Consider the following 15,959-nt stretch of genomic DNA (forward strand, 5'->3'; position numbering starts at 1 on the left):
AAGGGATTTTGTAAACCAAGTCACTGTCGCAATTTCTCTCATGTTTCTTCTTACACCGGGCAGTCTTTGAAGTACCTTGGCTGGGTGCGTTTATTGCTAAGTTCACAGCAGCCCGCCCGACCACTTTCTTTAGCGCGTGGCTGACACCATGCACATATGTCATGCCAGTTAACTTATATTCTTCTTTCTGAAGCCTCGTTGGGGTTGATCGGCAAATTTCTCTCATTACCTTGGAACCAAGGCTGCAGATGAGGTCATTTGTGAAACGAGCTTCACGTAACCGCATGAGTTGGGCCTCGGCACTTTCCTGCTGACGGTCAATATACGATCTCTTTAGGCCATTTTTCAGTGCGTCTGTAGCCATAACATTTTTTTTCGACTGCAGAAGATAACCCAAGCACATATTGATACGTGCCACTGTGTGAAGAAGAAGAAAAAGCGCCTGCATGCGTGGAGAAAGAAGATGTTTCTCTCCCGCTCGCGCGCTCGGACCTCTTAGGGACCGCCACAGTGTTACGTCTCGTCTCCGGAGGTTCTCCTTCGAATTGCTCGTAACATTTGGTGGAGGTGCGGAGTAACGCTTCCCGATTACCGCACTCCGCACAGCATGACAACAGACCTCACACCTGTCCACCAGCGACCCAGCCGCCGTATCCGCGGAGAGTCGCCTGAATTTGGGCCCCTTCCCCCGCCTAAAAGAACGACGCAGCCTCGGCCACCGAGTCTAACATGGCCACTGACACCGGGTCCCCGGCGCCGACCCAGCCTAGCCCGGTGAGTCCAACTGCTATGGCCACTGACCCCCGGCTCCTGGCGCCGATCCTATGCCACCCACCGCGAACACCGCCATCTTTTCACGGTGACGTTTTCGAAGACGCTGAGGATTGGCTGGACACCTTCGAGCGGGTCGCACACTACAACTGCTGGAGCGACGAGCGCAAGCTCCACAACGTATATTTTGCTCTGGAAGAATCTGCCCGGACGTGGTTTGAAAACTACGAGACTACCCTTCCCACCTGGGAGACGTTTTGCCAGAATCTCCTGGCTACATTCCCCAACGCCAACTGCCGGGAGAAGGCTGAACCTGCTCTGCACTCACGAAACCAGCGCACGAATGAAAGTGTGCGCATGTACATCGAGGACATGGCCCGTCTACTATTCAATCGTGCCGATCCCAACATGACTGAGAAGAAGCTTCGCCATCTGATGCGAGGGGTTAAGCAGGAGCTCTTCGCAGGCCTCGTAAGCAGCCCACCTTGCACTGTAGCGGAATTTCTCACCGAGGCGACCACCATGGAGACGACGCTCCAACAACGGGCCCGCCAGTACAACCGGGACATCAACAGCATTGTGCCCGAAACCTTTTCGTCGAGCCCACAGCCCAAAAGGCCCTTGTGCAGCACGCATGCGAAGCAGCAAGACTCAGCGGAGCCCTGGAATAGGGGCCCGACCTTGCGAAGAGGCCAGACGTCAACGATGAAGACGACGGCCCACCGCTAATCTCATTGAGATTTCAATAAATGTTTTTCTCTCTCTCTCTCTCTCGTCGTGCCTAGGCGGCAGTTGAGACACATTGCGCGAATTGATTCGGTCAGTTGTCCGGGAGGAACTCCAACGGTTCTGTCTGCCCCATGTTGCGCCTGGGCCCCTGGCAACGCTAACAGAAGTCGTCAGGGACCAAGTGCGACAGGTTGCGCAGGCGCCTCCTGTTCCCGAAGCGCCGCCCCAGTTCAATGCCCGACCCACATATGCATCCGTTGTACGTCGCTCGGCTGGCTACGGTCCCGCTACTCCGACACCTGCCATGAGCAGCATTGGTACATGTCACGCAACCGCACCTGGCTACGCTGTTCCCTCGACGTCTGCTGGCAGCAGCACCTTATATTATGCAACTTCCCCTGCTACAGCTCAGCCACGTCCTCGGATGTCATATTCGTGGCGTACACCGGACAGTAGGCCTCTGTGCTACTACCACTGCGGGGAGCCCGGTCATCTCTACCGAGCCTGTCCGTACCGCCAAGTGGGTCTTCGCGGTTTCCGTCCAGACGCACCTTGTCCTCAGAACGGTGAACGACCGCCTGAGATTTCGGAGCATCTCTGGGCGCGCCAGAACCGTGTTTACTCTGGAAGGCGCGAGTCCCGTTCGCCTTCGCCTCTCCGCTATCGTGCGTCCAGCCCCGGCCGCCAGAGTAGTTCCGCTGGCCGGCGCTCGCCCAGTCCTCGTCGGATGGATGGATGGAAGGTAGGAGGATCCCCTTTGAAACGGGGCAGTGGTTGTTGCCACTATGCTCAGTTTTTTTCCTTTATTTTTGTTTACTCTGCTGTAAGATGTTAATACAATTCGCCATTTACTTTAAAAAAACGTCTTCCTAAACTATAAAACTTGTCACCTCTCTGCTTTTGAACCACCAATCCTCCAATCGCTTTTTGCTAATTTCCACCGCAGATTTATTTACATGACTATTCTTATCTCTAAACCCTAAAGCCTCAGGAAGAGTGACTGTGCCTGCCTCGACATCAGGATGGTAACATCGCATTTTAGGATGAGGTGTTCTATTGTTTCTACAGATTTACCACACACAGCACATGTGTCATCTTCTTCGTTAAATTTTTTTCTGTAGCTGCGCGTTCTAAGACACCCTGACCTAGCTTCAAAGAATAGGGCACTGCCTCTTGAGTTATCATAAAACGTTTCCGTCCTGATCAGCCTTTTCCAGCATCGATATAGTTCTACACTATGCTTCTTTTCCATTGAATCTATCCAATTTTTACATTCGACGTTTTTAACCTGTCGTTTAATGCTCTTTATTTCTCCTTCCTCGTCTCTGGCAAACTTACTGGCCAGCTTTCTAGTTCGTTTCCGCCACTGTGTGTCAACGCTCTTTCTGTACAGGTATTTAAATACCATAGCTGCCCACCGGTTATCATCCAATTTCCTCAGGCGTTCTTCGTATAGTACTTTACTCTGAGCTTCTCGTGTTTCGAACGTTGCCCAGCCCATATCCCCCTGTACTGCCTCGTTTGTGGTTTTCCCGTGGGCACATAGTGCTAATCTTCCGACAGTTCTCTGATTTACTTCTAATCGCGACTGAACTTCAGCCCTTAAGCATAGAACCACATTCCCGAAAGTAAGCCCCGGTACCATTATTCCTTTCCAAATACCCCTGAGGACTTCATACCTGTTGTACCCCCACAATGCGCTATGTTTCATTATATCGGCATCTCTTCGCCCTTTTGCTATGAGAGACGGTTCGTGCTTTTCCGTGTACATATGCCCGTGTACATATGTCGTGGGAAAACTAACACCAGCGACCTCTGCAGGCAAGGCTGCTGATGTCGAGATGTGTCAAGATCCTGCATCGCGGAACCATCGAGCCGACGATACCTGGACAGAGAGAGGGAGCCGCAGTACCCGATACGCTGCATCCGATTTGCGGGTGACAATTGATGGCACTGAGGTTACCGCGCTGCTCAATACCGGTGATGATTATTCCGTTATGAGCCGTGCCTTTGCTGGAGACCTTAAAAAGGTTCTGACACCGTGGACGGGGACCCCAATGCGCACCGCTGGTGGCCACTTAATTTTCCCTGTTGGCAAGTGCACAGCTAGGGTTGGAATTTGTGGTTTCACGTACGTTGGTGAATTTGTCGTGCTCTCTGAGTGTTCCAGAGACTTGATTCTGGGGATCGACTTTCTGCAGGCGAATGGTGCTGTGATTGACTTTACGGACACACGTGTCACGTTCTCGACCAAACAGGCCGTGGCCCGCTTTGATTCCCAAAATCCTTGCAGTAACGCTCTGCGCATTGTCCAGAATTATGTCACGGTGCCGCCGCGGTGCAATGTCCTGGTGCTTGTGCGGAACGACATATTCCACGACTACGGGGACCTGGCTGATGGCCATACTCCACTGCTGCTTGAGCGGGGCTTTGTTGTTGCCCGAGGTCTCGTCCAACTACGTGACAGCCGTACCAACGTCCTCCTGACCAACTTTTCCAACGAATATCAGCACCTCGTCAGAGGCACGGCTATTGCCTTCCTTCACGACGTTGCTGAGGTCCCAGGTTTGTGCACCGTGGGAGGACCCACTCCAGAGCATGCTGCCCACACCACGCTCTTCAGTCGGTCAAAATAAATCCGGCCTTGCCATCTCTTCAGAAGGATCTTCTGTCGGACCTCTTGACAGACCTTGCGGAGCGTTTCGCTACTTTTTCGAAGGTCGGCCGCACTCCACTCGCCAAGCACCGTATAATCACTGATGCGACTACGCGACCCGTCTGCCAGCGCCCCTACCGTGTTACGCCGATGGAGCGAGAAGCCATTCAAAATCAAGTTGCCAAAATGCTTGCGGACGATGTCATTCAGCCGTTCACCAGCCCATGGGCATCGCCTGGGGTTCTTGTAAAAAAAAAGACAGCACTGGGTTTCTGTGTTGATTATCGAAAACTTAATAACGTGACCAAAAAGGACGTTTACCCACTGCCCAGGAGAGACGACGCGCTCGACCGATTGCGGGACGCCCGATACTTCTCGTCCATAGATCCTAAAAGTGGGTACTGGCAGATCGAAGTGGACGAAAGAGACCGGGAGAAGACAGCTTTCGTGACGCCCGACGGCCTCTATGAGTTTAAGGTGCTCCCATTTGGTCTGTGCTCAGCACCGGCCACGTTCCAACGCATGATGGACACCTTTCTCTCCGGCTTGAAGTGGCAGTCCTGCCTGGTGTACCTGGACGATGTGGTTATATTTTCGACCACGTTTGACCAACACTTGGAGCGGTTGCGCATTGTGCTACAAGCACTCAAATCCGCACAACGGACCATCAAAGCCGAGAAATGCAATTTTAGCTTTGAAGAACTTCGCTTTCTTGGTCACGTTGTCAGCTCACAAGGTGTTCACCCGGACCCTGACAAGACCACTGCCGTCTCAGGTTTTCCACGCCCAAGTGACAAGAAAGCCGTTCGCCGGTTTTTGGGTCTGTGCTCGTATTATCGGCGCCTTGTTCAAGATTTCTCGCGAATCGCCGAACCGTTAAACTCACTTACTCGAGACGACACGCCCTTCGTGTGGGGAAGCGACCAAGAGGCTGAATTTGTCGAGCTTCGCAGCCGTCTACAACGTACTCCGATACTCGCCCATTTCGATCAATACGCTTCCACGGACATCCACACTGATGCCAGCAATGTCGGCCTTGGTGCGGTACTGATCCAGTGGCAAGACGGTGCAGAACGGGTCATCAGTTATGCCAGCCGAACACTTACGCGCGCCGAGACCAATTATTCTACGACGGAGAAAGAGTGCCTTGCAGTGATATGGGCCATCAGCAAGTTCCGGCCGTACCTCTACGGGCGACCCTGGCGAGCATCAAAGACACCTCAGGACGCTTGGCTAGATGGAGCTTACGCTTGGAAGATTACGACTTAACAGTCGTCTACAAGTCGGGCCGTAAGCATCAGGATGCGGATTGTTTCTCGCGTGCTCCTATCACAATCGGTCCCGAGGAACCCGCCGATGATTTTCCTTTCCTGGGCGCTATTAGTGCCACCCAAATGGCACAGCTTCAGCGGGCGGACTCGGAGTTCGCGCCGCTCATCGATTACCTCGAAGGCGTCGACGCTTGCATCCCGCACGTTTTTCGTCGCGGGCTCCACACCTTCACTTTACAATCTGGTGTTCTCTACAAGCGCAACTTTTCCAGCAACAGAGAAGCGTTCCTGCTTGTCGTACCATCACAGCTGCGGCTAGAGATTTTGAGTGCCTGTCATGATATACCCTCCGCCGGCCATCTCGGAGTAAGTCGTGCACTCGCGCGCATTAAGCAGAAGTATTATTGGCCCAGGTTACTCCCATCAGTGCGGGCCTACGTAAAAACATGCCGGGACTGCCAAAATCATAAGTCTCCTTCGTTGAAACCAGCCGGATTTCTTCACCCCGTCGAACCACCGAAGACCCCTTTTCACTAAGTGGGCATGGACCTCCTTGGCCCTTTTCCGAAGTCTTCATGTGGAAAGCGTTGGATCGTCATTGCCACCGACTACCTGACACGGTACGCTGAGACCACTTCTCTTGTCAAAGGCACTGCTGCTGAAGTGGTGCAGTTCTTCGTACACAACATTATCCTTCGTCATGGAGCCCCCGCCGTTGTTACTGACCGGGGAACTGCTTTCACTGCCCGCTTAACCCCGTCCGTGATGACTCTGACGCACACCAGCCATCGACGTGCTACGGCCTATCACCCACAGACAAACGGATTGGTAGAGCGACTCAACCACACTCTAGCCGACATGCTTTCTATGTATGTTGACGTCGAGCATCGAATTTAGGATACCATTCTTCCGTACGTAACGTTTGCCTACAACACCGCCCTGCAGGAGACAACCCGACTGACCCCCTTTCAGCTCGTCTTCGGTCGGCAAGTGACCACTCCGTTGGATGGTATGTTGCCCGTTGCCCTTACTGCGACTCTGACGCTGACCGCGACGCAGGCACCTTCGTTCAGCGTGCTGAGGAAGCGCAGCAATTCGCCCGCCTGCGAATTAACCGCCAACAGGACACTGACGCCGCTAGGTACAACCTCAGACGCCGCTTCGTCAGTTACGGGTCTGGCGACTTCGTGTGGGCGTGGACACCTGTTCGTCGCCGCGGCCATTCTGAAAAGTTGCTGCGCAGATACTTCGGCCCTCACGAAGTAGTGCGCCGCATCAGTGATGTGACGTATGCAGTTACTCCTGTCCAAGCGGCTTGCTCATCGTGCCGGTCGCACCGTACTGAAGCCTGACTGGACAGCGGTTCACTGCAGCTGTATTTTGCTGATATTTCTCTCCTAGTCGCATCGTGGCAATGCTGCAGAAGAGGGGGCAGTGATACGTGCCACTGTGGAAGAAGAAGAAAAAAGCGCCTGCATCCGTGGAGAAAGATGTTTCTCCCTCGCTCGCTCTCGGACGTCTTAGGGACCGCCACAGTTTTACGTCTCGTCTCCGGAGGTTCTCCTTCGAATTGCTCGTAACAATATGGTCGTCTGCGATGTGCAGTCATAGATCGAGACATTGAAACTACCTCCACTGGCATTTCTTTGGCCAGCTGAAAGTTGGCAAGAACTACGGAGGTCTAAAAAATGTCAACAATGTCCTTGGGCTGCCTTTGGTTAGCTTGTGTATTACTAGGAAGTACACAAACCGGAATGTCGTTATCATATTCGTGCTACGAGAAGTTTCTATTAGTTGGCGATCTTGACAGGCAGGTCAGCAGAAAGTCACTGAAAATTTGTGGAATGCAGGAAGCGGTGCATGCTCCTTGCCACTGAATGTACAGATCATCATTAAACATTACATAGGTAGAACACAAATAGATGGTTAACAACTCCAGGAATCCATCCGCATTGGTTCTGGAATCGTACTGCCCACTTGCAAGCAATGCCTTTCCTTACCATCTCAAACAAGGCGGTATGTGGCAGCGTGTAATGTAAGTCATTGATTACAAGGGAGTAGACATTTCTTCTGGACAGCTGCAGACATTTCTGGCTTCTTTGCCAGGAACAGGTCTTCCACGGTGAGCAAGGAGAGCAATTCTTGCAGATACCACCCTAAGGGTTGCTGCCACGATCCTTGTGCAGAGATATTTACAACAAAATGCCAGTTATTCTTGTGTATTTCTGCCGTACATAAGGCATAGGTCCCCATCCTTCTTCACAGCCAGCCCTAGTTTGGTCAAGTTGTTGGCTTCACAGAAGTTTTTGGGCTCCGTTCTTCAATGTTTGGCACTTGCCCTTTTGCCGCTGGTAGAATTTCTTTGCATTGACTTCATTCGTTTTCGCAGAAAGTAGCTGAAATTAGTATGCAACACGCCCAGCAAAGCTGCTTCAAAAACAGCCCCATGTAAGACGAAGCACAAAGACATTTACAGTATGTGACAGTGGCTTAGTGTACAAGATCCCTCTGTCATGAGGAGCCTCATATGTTGGGAAATAAGGTCGGTGTGTCAACATACATCTAATGGAACATATCGGCAACACAGACAGGACATGGCAGCATGATAGCAAGACACTTGTCTTACTATGAGTGCATTCCAAAATTTCGGGAATGTAAAATTCTGAGGAAATATAATCGATATGCGCGAGATATACCGGACCTACATCATACATAAGAATTGTTTAACCTGCGTAAGCACATCGTCAGTAATGGTAACGAAAAAAGAAATTGACTATCTCTATAAATAATCAGAACAGATGTGACAAAATGACGATTCCATGACTTTCCTCGTCTGCATTTTGGATGATGCTTCCTGTATTTATCCTCTTCAGGCGCTCGGTCCACATATGTAGACCGACCTAAGCCTCCTCATAATTTCGTACGCAAGGCGAACGTCAACCTTTTGGTGTCTTCGACTGGTCGCTCGCGCGATCCGGTTAGGATCTGGCAGAGTGGGAGCCGCTCTCGCTCTGAGCGCATAGCGAGACTAGTCAAGCCGAATGGTCAGCGAGTTTTTAGAGCGGAAGCGCAGGGGGCATAAGGGGGACTTAACTTCCGGAACGACTACGCGGCACCGCTGCTGATGTAAACAGTAGCCGCACGTAAGGTCCCTTGATTACCTTTAGCCACACGTGGCCGCACACAGTTTGAATCGCGGTCGCCGCTTAGCCTGTACCGATCGCTACCCTGGCTTTCCGTCCCACGGGATGCTCATTTTTCGAACATTGCCTTGTGGAAAGCACCGTTGTACTCGTCAGAGCTGCTGCTGGAATCGCTGTTGTCATGTGACAGCAACACAGACCGCGTTCCTAGCGTCGTCTTTTGGACATTTTGCCTCACACAGCGCGGCACCCGCAAAACACAGCACAGTAAGGACGCTACTACTGCGTCAAAAGCCTACACTTGCTTCTGTCTACGCGCAGGGGACGACGAGGCCTCGCACCGCTTTCGCGAAATGGCAGAAGTGGCTCTGTCACGAGGATTCATCTCGGAGCCGCTCCGACTTTTTTCTCGGAGCGCCTCAGAGCGCTCTGAGCTGGAGGCGAGCGCTCAGAAAGAACCAGCCGAATGTAGTCAGAGCGGCCGGTTTCGACCAGCCGAATGTGCGGTCGCCTCTCAGAGCGCTCTAGAGCGATCTAAAGCGACCAGTCGAAGACACCATTCGAATACCACGCTCTTATTATTTTGACCCTCCGTGTCAAGTTTGTGGCGCCACCTTTTGCGGCTGGAGCGAAATGCGTTTGTAAAAAAAAAATATTATCATCACGTTATTTTTTTTTCCTAAGATAAGTAAATAGCTTTTTTTAAGGCTTTCTATCTTTACAAATGATCGCGAATGATGCAATTTAGGGCTTGGAATGTGTCGATAGGTTAATGTATTAACGGCACACCAATTTTCATCGTCATAGACGAAGAAAAAGTGCTGCAGTACACGTGCAGACTGGCACGTCCACAAATGTGGACATGGCGCCTCAATGCCGAAAATATCCAAGTGGCGTTTCTCCTCAGAATGCGCCGTTTTCTTGTGCACGTATGGTACGAAATGGGCTTACTCCTTACGGGCTTTGGTAACTATGCTTGAAAAGAAAAGAACGTTGGACGACTCCAGCGCTTCAACTATATTGAGCATATTCGTAGAACCAGGGGACAGCTTGTTCCAGGTTTCTGACATAAACTGATCAAATAACGACCTTTAAAATATCTCATTTTTGCAAAAACCACGTGTAAAGCAGGCCGCAAGATGCTATCTCTCTCTCCCTCTTCACCTGTGCTCAGATCACTCGAGAACCTTTCACTGCAGCCGGACTTGAAGCATTAATTATGATGGAAGCAACCATTTTTCGCAGCTTCTGAACACGTTCAATATACAACGGTGCCGACCTGAAGGCTTCACATCTAAAACCCACGTTTGGGGCTCGAAATACCAAATATTTCTCTGCATGTCATCACAGAATGACTGCTTTTATCTGTTTTATAAGTCACGATCTGCAGAATAATTCTCTGAAGTGTATATTTCCAGAGCTAAATATTTATTCATGTCTAACTATCAGTTAAAAATGGCAAGCAAATGTAGCAGTGTTTATGTTCATGCAACAGGTTTAAGGCGATTTATTAACAAATGTGGACGCGAATAAAATATGCTTAAATACGAATATTTTTGCGCAATTTTTTACACATCACTTCTACTTAGTCAACTGATCGTCATTTATTCAAAAGAAGATTTTTCTTTCAGCAGATTTAGTTGGCGCCTGAATGGGTTATTTTGAGCAAAGCAATATATTCCTCAGTTGTTAGCGTTGTATCTGTGTCATGCTTGTGTCCTGTTACGCAGCGTGCTGTTTTGCCAAGAATAAAATACTGTCACACATATTTTCTAAATCTGGAAAACGACCACAAGGGGTTCCAAGCAGATGTTTCATTTCTGTACCCACTCTTGAAGAAATACATACACATAAACGTGTGCATTTGGAGATCACAATTGCTAGCTGTGGCATCATAATGTTCAAAACAAACAAGTCAGGCAAATTTTCTACTCTAAGTTCTGATTCTCTTTTTTAAGGCATACATGCACCATGTAGTGAACAAAGTACAAACTAGATAAATGGAAAAAAAATTATTTTGCAAACAATGCTACTGTAAAATGATGTTAACAAATGGCCACATTCATCCGTAGGACAGAGCTGCATTTCATCTGCTGTTGCATATGGAACATGAAAATACCAAGTAGCCAGATGAATTAATACAATTTTTTTCGAAAATTTAGCAAAGGTACATACAGTCATACACTCAACTGGTCCAGTTAAGTATACTGCTCAGGAGCAGCAGTATTCATTAGGGGCGAATGCCTGCGCCAAAAATTAGTTACAAATCAATACACGTTTGCACACAAGAGGCAAAGTAAACGGCATGATATGGAATGATTAAAAATATGCAAGCAGAAAAAATTGCATTCTACCTACACTCCAGTATATTAACCGAGCTCCAAAATTTCATAAAGGCTCCTTCAAACCAGCACACATTTGGCATTTAAATGTGATTGGTTCATTCGACGCTAACTGATGCAGACTTAGTACTCAGCCATCTTCGATTTCTTTAAAAAAATAATACATTACTGCATTACTATGACAAACATTAGCCCAGCTTCTTTTTAGCAGAATATTTTTTTTGAGTCGTGGCCGCCATCTCACATTTAGAAGTGGTAGCCAAACCTAGCCTTGCAAAAAATTTGTGAAAAAAAACATTCCTATGCGTGAGTATGAAACTTTTTTTATATAAATAAAAAGTATTGCGCTTCCATATGCAGTAAATGGAGCTTATTTTGTTTTAAACAAAACAAGAAAGAAGGTACAAAATATGAAAATTTGAAATCGTATATCAAATTTTATGTTCTCACAGCAGTTATTCGAATTGTTTCCCTAAGCTGTCCAGAAGTCAAAGAAGGCGATGAAAATATTTCATAGAGAAAAAAGCATAAGGGATGACCGTAAAGAATTCTAAATTTGAGAAAATTTGCTTTTTGAGATATTCTGCAGTCTATTCCATAATGAGGTGTCCTTAATTAAATTATGAAAGACAGGAAGTTGGATAATGCCATATAATGGCATTTATTTCTAGAAATTTAATCGGAGCATTTCTGTTTTAAGTGAGAAAACAAATTTTCAAGTTGAGTTCCTGCGTTCAACATCTGAAATTTTTCCGTGCCTTCTCCTCACTGCAACACGTTTTGCCGCCAGCTACAAATATACACAAAACCACCACTCCACTGCTCGAATACAATGGTGTGCTGGGCTTTAGTGCCGCCAGGTTCGGCAATACAGAAACCTGCTGAAGGGTACGTTTACAAAAAGTAAAAATGAAGTGGCCGGATGGCAGAACTGCCATTGTTCCTCAACACAAACAGTACTGAGCCAGGAAGCACATTTTCCGGTCTGACCAATTAGTGTTAAAAACCAGTACTACCATGAAAATGGTTTCAATTTTTCAGTGGAATGACCTTTTTCACCATGTCACATGCGAAGAGTGCTTGTGACTGCACTGAAGGAACTGGTAGGTCCTTGGCAGCAACAGAAAGTATTCATAGGCCATACAAGGGTCAAATACTGCTCTATGAGCTGTTTATATGGGTGAACAAAACTATCAAGTGTGTTGTAGCCCTCTGCGTGCTCCAACAAATGATTGAAGAAAACGAAGGTGAAATTACTAGGCGGTTTACAAGAGCACTACCATTAAGATGAATATACAAGCTTCAGCATATTGAGCCTTTATCTCTCTCTAAATGGTGCATGCTGGACTTACATCGAGTTGAAAGTGAAAAAATGTGAATGAACACGCCAGCGGGCCTTTCAACGCGAAAATATGAGGATCATCCACATGGAGCACCGTGCAGCGAGCAATGCTGGGATTGAACGCAGGGACACAAATTTAAAATTTGTTTTCTCGCTTAAAAATGTTCCAATTAAACTTTTAGAAATAAATACCACTGCCATTAGAAAACAAATGAGGACCACGTCACCTTGAAACAGATGGCTGAATATGCCTCAAAAACAGAATTTTTTTGCTGACATGCCTAACATTTTTTTTTCATCTCCGAAACATTTTTACCAGCTTCTTTGCACTTTGTTGTAGTTGTGTTGAGTTTTATGGCACATAGGCGACTGAGGCCATCATGCGCCAAGCACAAGGTATTGGAAAAGTTTTTTGTTGAATTTTATAGAAATATAAAAAAATCATCCACATATTTGGCACTTATTCATTTAATGCAGGGTTTCAGAAAACTACGTTCAACAACATACAAATTGGTTAGCAATAGTCCTGTGGTCACTACGAACTAGCAAGGATGTACAAATAAATGAGAGCATGGTTAGGTTATGTACCCTGTTTCGTGACGCAGCATGATGAAGAAAAGAAGGGAAAGTGGCCCAAAAGAGAACCAAACATACAACATAAAAAGAAGCTTACTGAAAAACTTAAATGCACCTTTGCTTTCATACTGCTCATGAATATTTCCCAGTGGCAACAAGGTTAAAGCTGTGGGCTCCCATGGGGATGCGGATGTTTCGCCTGCCGACATCCATTTAATGTCATCATGATTACAGACCGCGAAAATTTATTAATTAGGTCACTATGGCCAAACAATGAACTTTAAAGAGCGTGAAAAACAAGCTAAATGTACCTAGCTTGAACAGCACAGGATTCCTTAATCTGGGCGCCGTTTTAAAAACAACTAAAAACTGAAATGGATGGCAGCGTCCACAAATTGCAAAGCGGCTTGATGCACAGAACGACCGGCAGTCAGCGCCTGTGCAGCCGACAAAAGTAAAAGTTTATCTCAGACGTGACGCTTACGCGACGCATTTTACGCAGAGATACGGTACAGCCCCTACGCACAGCTGCAAAAATTGCCGCGCACGAATAAACCGTAGGACAAGGAATTTGACCAAATAGCTTTAAACGGCTTTAAATTTGACCGAACACACATAGTAGAGCTCTTAAGCAGCATGTGGCTGTACTCTGCAACATTCGTTTCTTCAAAACAAAAACAGTTGTGTGCACAACGCTTCTCGGCGAACTCTGTTCAGCGCTGCTGTTCTTCCTAGGGTACAAGGAAAGCGCGGCCTGTCAAACACTGCAGATCTTGGCACTCAAGTACTTAGACACGGCAGGCCCTGGGACCACTCTTCCATAATATATTCTTCGTAAAATGGGAACCAGCATGCATGAAGAAATATGACTGCTTACCATTGAGGGCAGGTTCGCGGTAGTGCTGAGCTGCTCTAGGTCTCCATATCAAGGCAACACTTGTCTTTTTCACTAACGCCGACTTCAGGACAACGATTGCTGCATTGCAAATACATTCTGGCGCATGAACACGCGCACATAAGTTCGTCCGTGCTTTTTGACTTCAAATTTTTACAATGTGAGCGAGCGCCGCCCTTTCTGCCAATCTAGAACAAAAGCAACGTATTCTGCAGAGCGGCTGCTCCCGTCCTGATACGTCATATACGGTACTTGGACAGCAGTGAGCGAACCTACGCACTTTTCCTGTTATATATTCACACTGAGAACACTCCAGTTCACTACGGTACCTCGAAAAACGCGGTCTAAAACGCGTTCTCGCGAACTGCTGAAGCGCGCATACCACGACGCCATGACTACAGTGTACTAGAATACTTTGGGTAGTGGAAAGAGCGCGCGACGCAGCCTACGAGAGAGCTGTTGGTATTTCTCTTAACCGCCGCGCGTGGCGCTGGCGTCTAGAAACCGAGGATATCGGCGCCTCAGTAGCACGTGTAGGTTGCTGTCATTTATGTTGTGCACGTACGCTGTTACTGCATTTTTTACATCGTTTCTGACATCTTATACTTTCTTGCTTTCCGTCATACGCGCAAACAATGGTTCGCATGCAGTCATGGAGAAGAAAACCAAAAGATCGGACACGCACTGCTACGCGCCAGATTGTAATACCGGGTACCCTGGATTCCGCGAGTTGAACGGACGGACGTTGTCGTTGTTTAAAGCCCCGAAAGACGAGACCCAACGGAAGCAGTGGGAGAGGAATTCGCACTGCAGCGACAAGCCACTCTCGGAAACGTCGGCGGTGTGCGGAAGGCATTTCGAAGCGCCATTCATCGTGCGGGATTATGTGCACAAAATCGACGGTAAAGAGGCGAGGATCCCTCGTGGCAAACCTGCGCTGACCGTTGCTGCGGTCGCAACCTTGCTTCCCGACATGCCGGCCTACCTTTCCAAGCCAGTTCAACAAAAACGACGAGACAGAAAGCGTCCAGCTGCCTGTGCTGGGGCACCGGCCAAGAAAGTACGGTTGTCGCGGCGCGACTTTCACGATTCCTGTCAACACGACACAAATGTGCAAGACGAGAGCGTGATCCCGAAATTGAACGAGACTAGTGAGCCTGCTTCATTGCAGAAAATTGCTGACAAACTCAGCCTTCCGAGCACGTAGACAAGACTTAATGTGTCTGATTTTTATGCAGTTGTGTGCGCTACAACTACCATGACCAGAGGTCCATTTCTTCTCGCGCACGAGAAGCTGCTGGTGTTTACTGCAGACGAAAGAAAACGGGTCTTCGCTCGCCCTGATTTTCATGGCAAAGAAGCGAAAGAAGTTGAAATGAAATATATGGTAGAAGCTCGAGAAGTTCTTCACCAAACAGCAATTGTCATCGTTTGCAAAGGAGCGATGGACCGCCAGCAGTACACCAGCGACTACGCAGAACACCTTACAGACCGGCTGATGGCTTCTGTGCTCCTCGTACAAGAGAGTTTGTTCAGCAAGTCCTGTACAGGGACAATTACTGACAAAGGTAAGCAGCCAGATTTGGTTGTCGAGAAAATATAGGTTGCTGTGAAAGTACTTTTAATCAGCAAGAAAGGTCGTTGTAAAAATAATGTACATAATCGAAGCTTATCAACCCAAAATTATACATTTTTGCTGTTTGAATAATAATGATCACATTTTTGGTTTTAAGGTTTCTTTTAGCTAATGCACCTGTTAATTACACCACCAAAGGCCTGTATTACCACTTATTTACAGAAACTACATTGTAGTAAAGAGCACATAGTACTAAGATTTTGTATGTAGCCATCTTTCCTATCCTATGATTTTAAATAACAGGCACTACCTGTCTGGCATGTGCCTACCTTAGGAAAGGGCTCCAGCCAAGAAGCTTCCGAGTAAAAATGCAGAAACCACTGAAAAGAAATCATCGAAATTTTCTCAAGTTTTCCCGGCAAAAGTCAAAGCGCCTTCTCTCACGTCTGTGCACTCTGCGGCAGCATAACATCAGAATGCAGGACCAGAACAGTCGCCTTACTGAAGAAGTTTTCAAAACAAAAATAGAAAGCCTACCACCTAAGCAAACGCAAGCAGCCCATCACATTTTTGCAGCAGCCAAGCGTAAAAGCATGAAAGATATGGTTTACTCAAAGGAGTGGTTGCTGGAATGCATCATGAAAATGAAAGGACCAAA

The 15,959-nt window shown here is 47.8% G+C and overlaps 1 pseudogene; it reads left to right on the forward strand.

Annotated features, from left to right (window-relative positions):
* The first annotated feature begins 607 nt into the window (after positions 1–607).
* The window catches only part of LOC144120130 (uncharacterized), a 114,826-nt pseudogene continuing 99,474 nt past the window's right edge, over positions 608–15,959 (forward strand).

Source organism: Amblyomma americanum, chromosome 1 (assembly GCF_052857255.1).
Source record: "Amblyomma americanum isolate KBUSLIRL-KWMA chromosome 1, ASM5285725v1, whole genome shotgun sequence".
Lineage (NCBI taxonomy): Eukaryota > Metazoa > Arthropoda > Arachnida > Ixodida > Ixodidae > Amblyomma > Amblyomma americanum.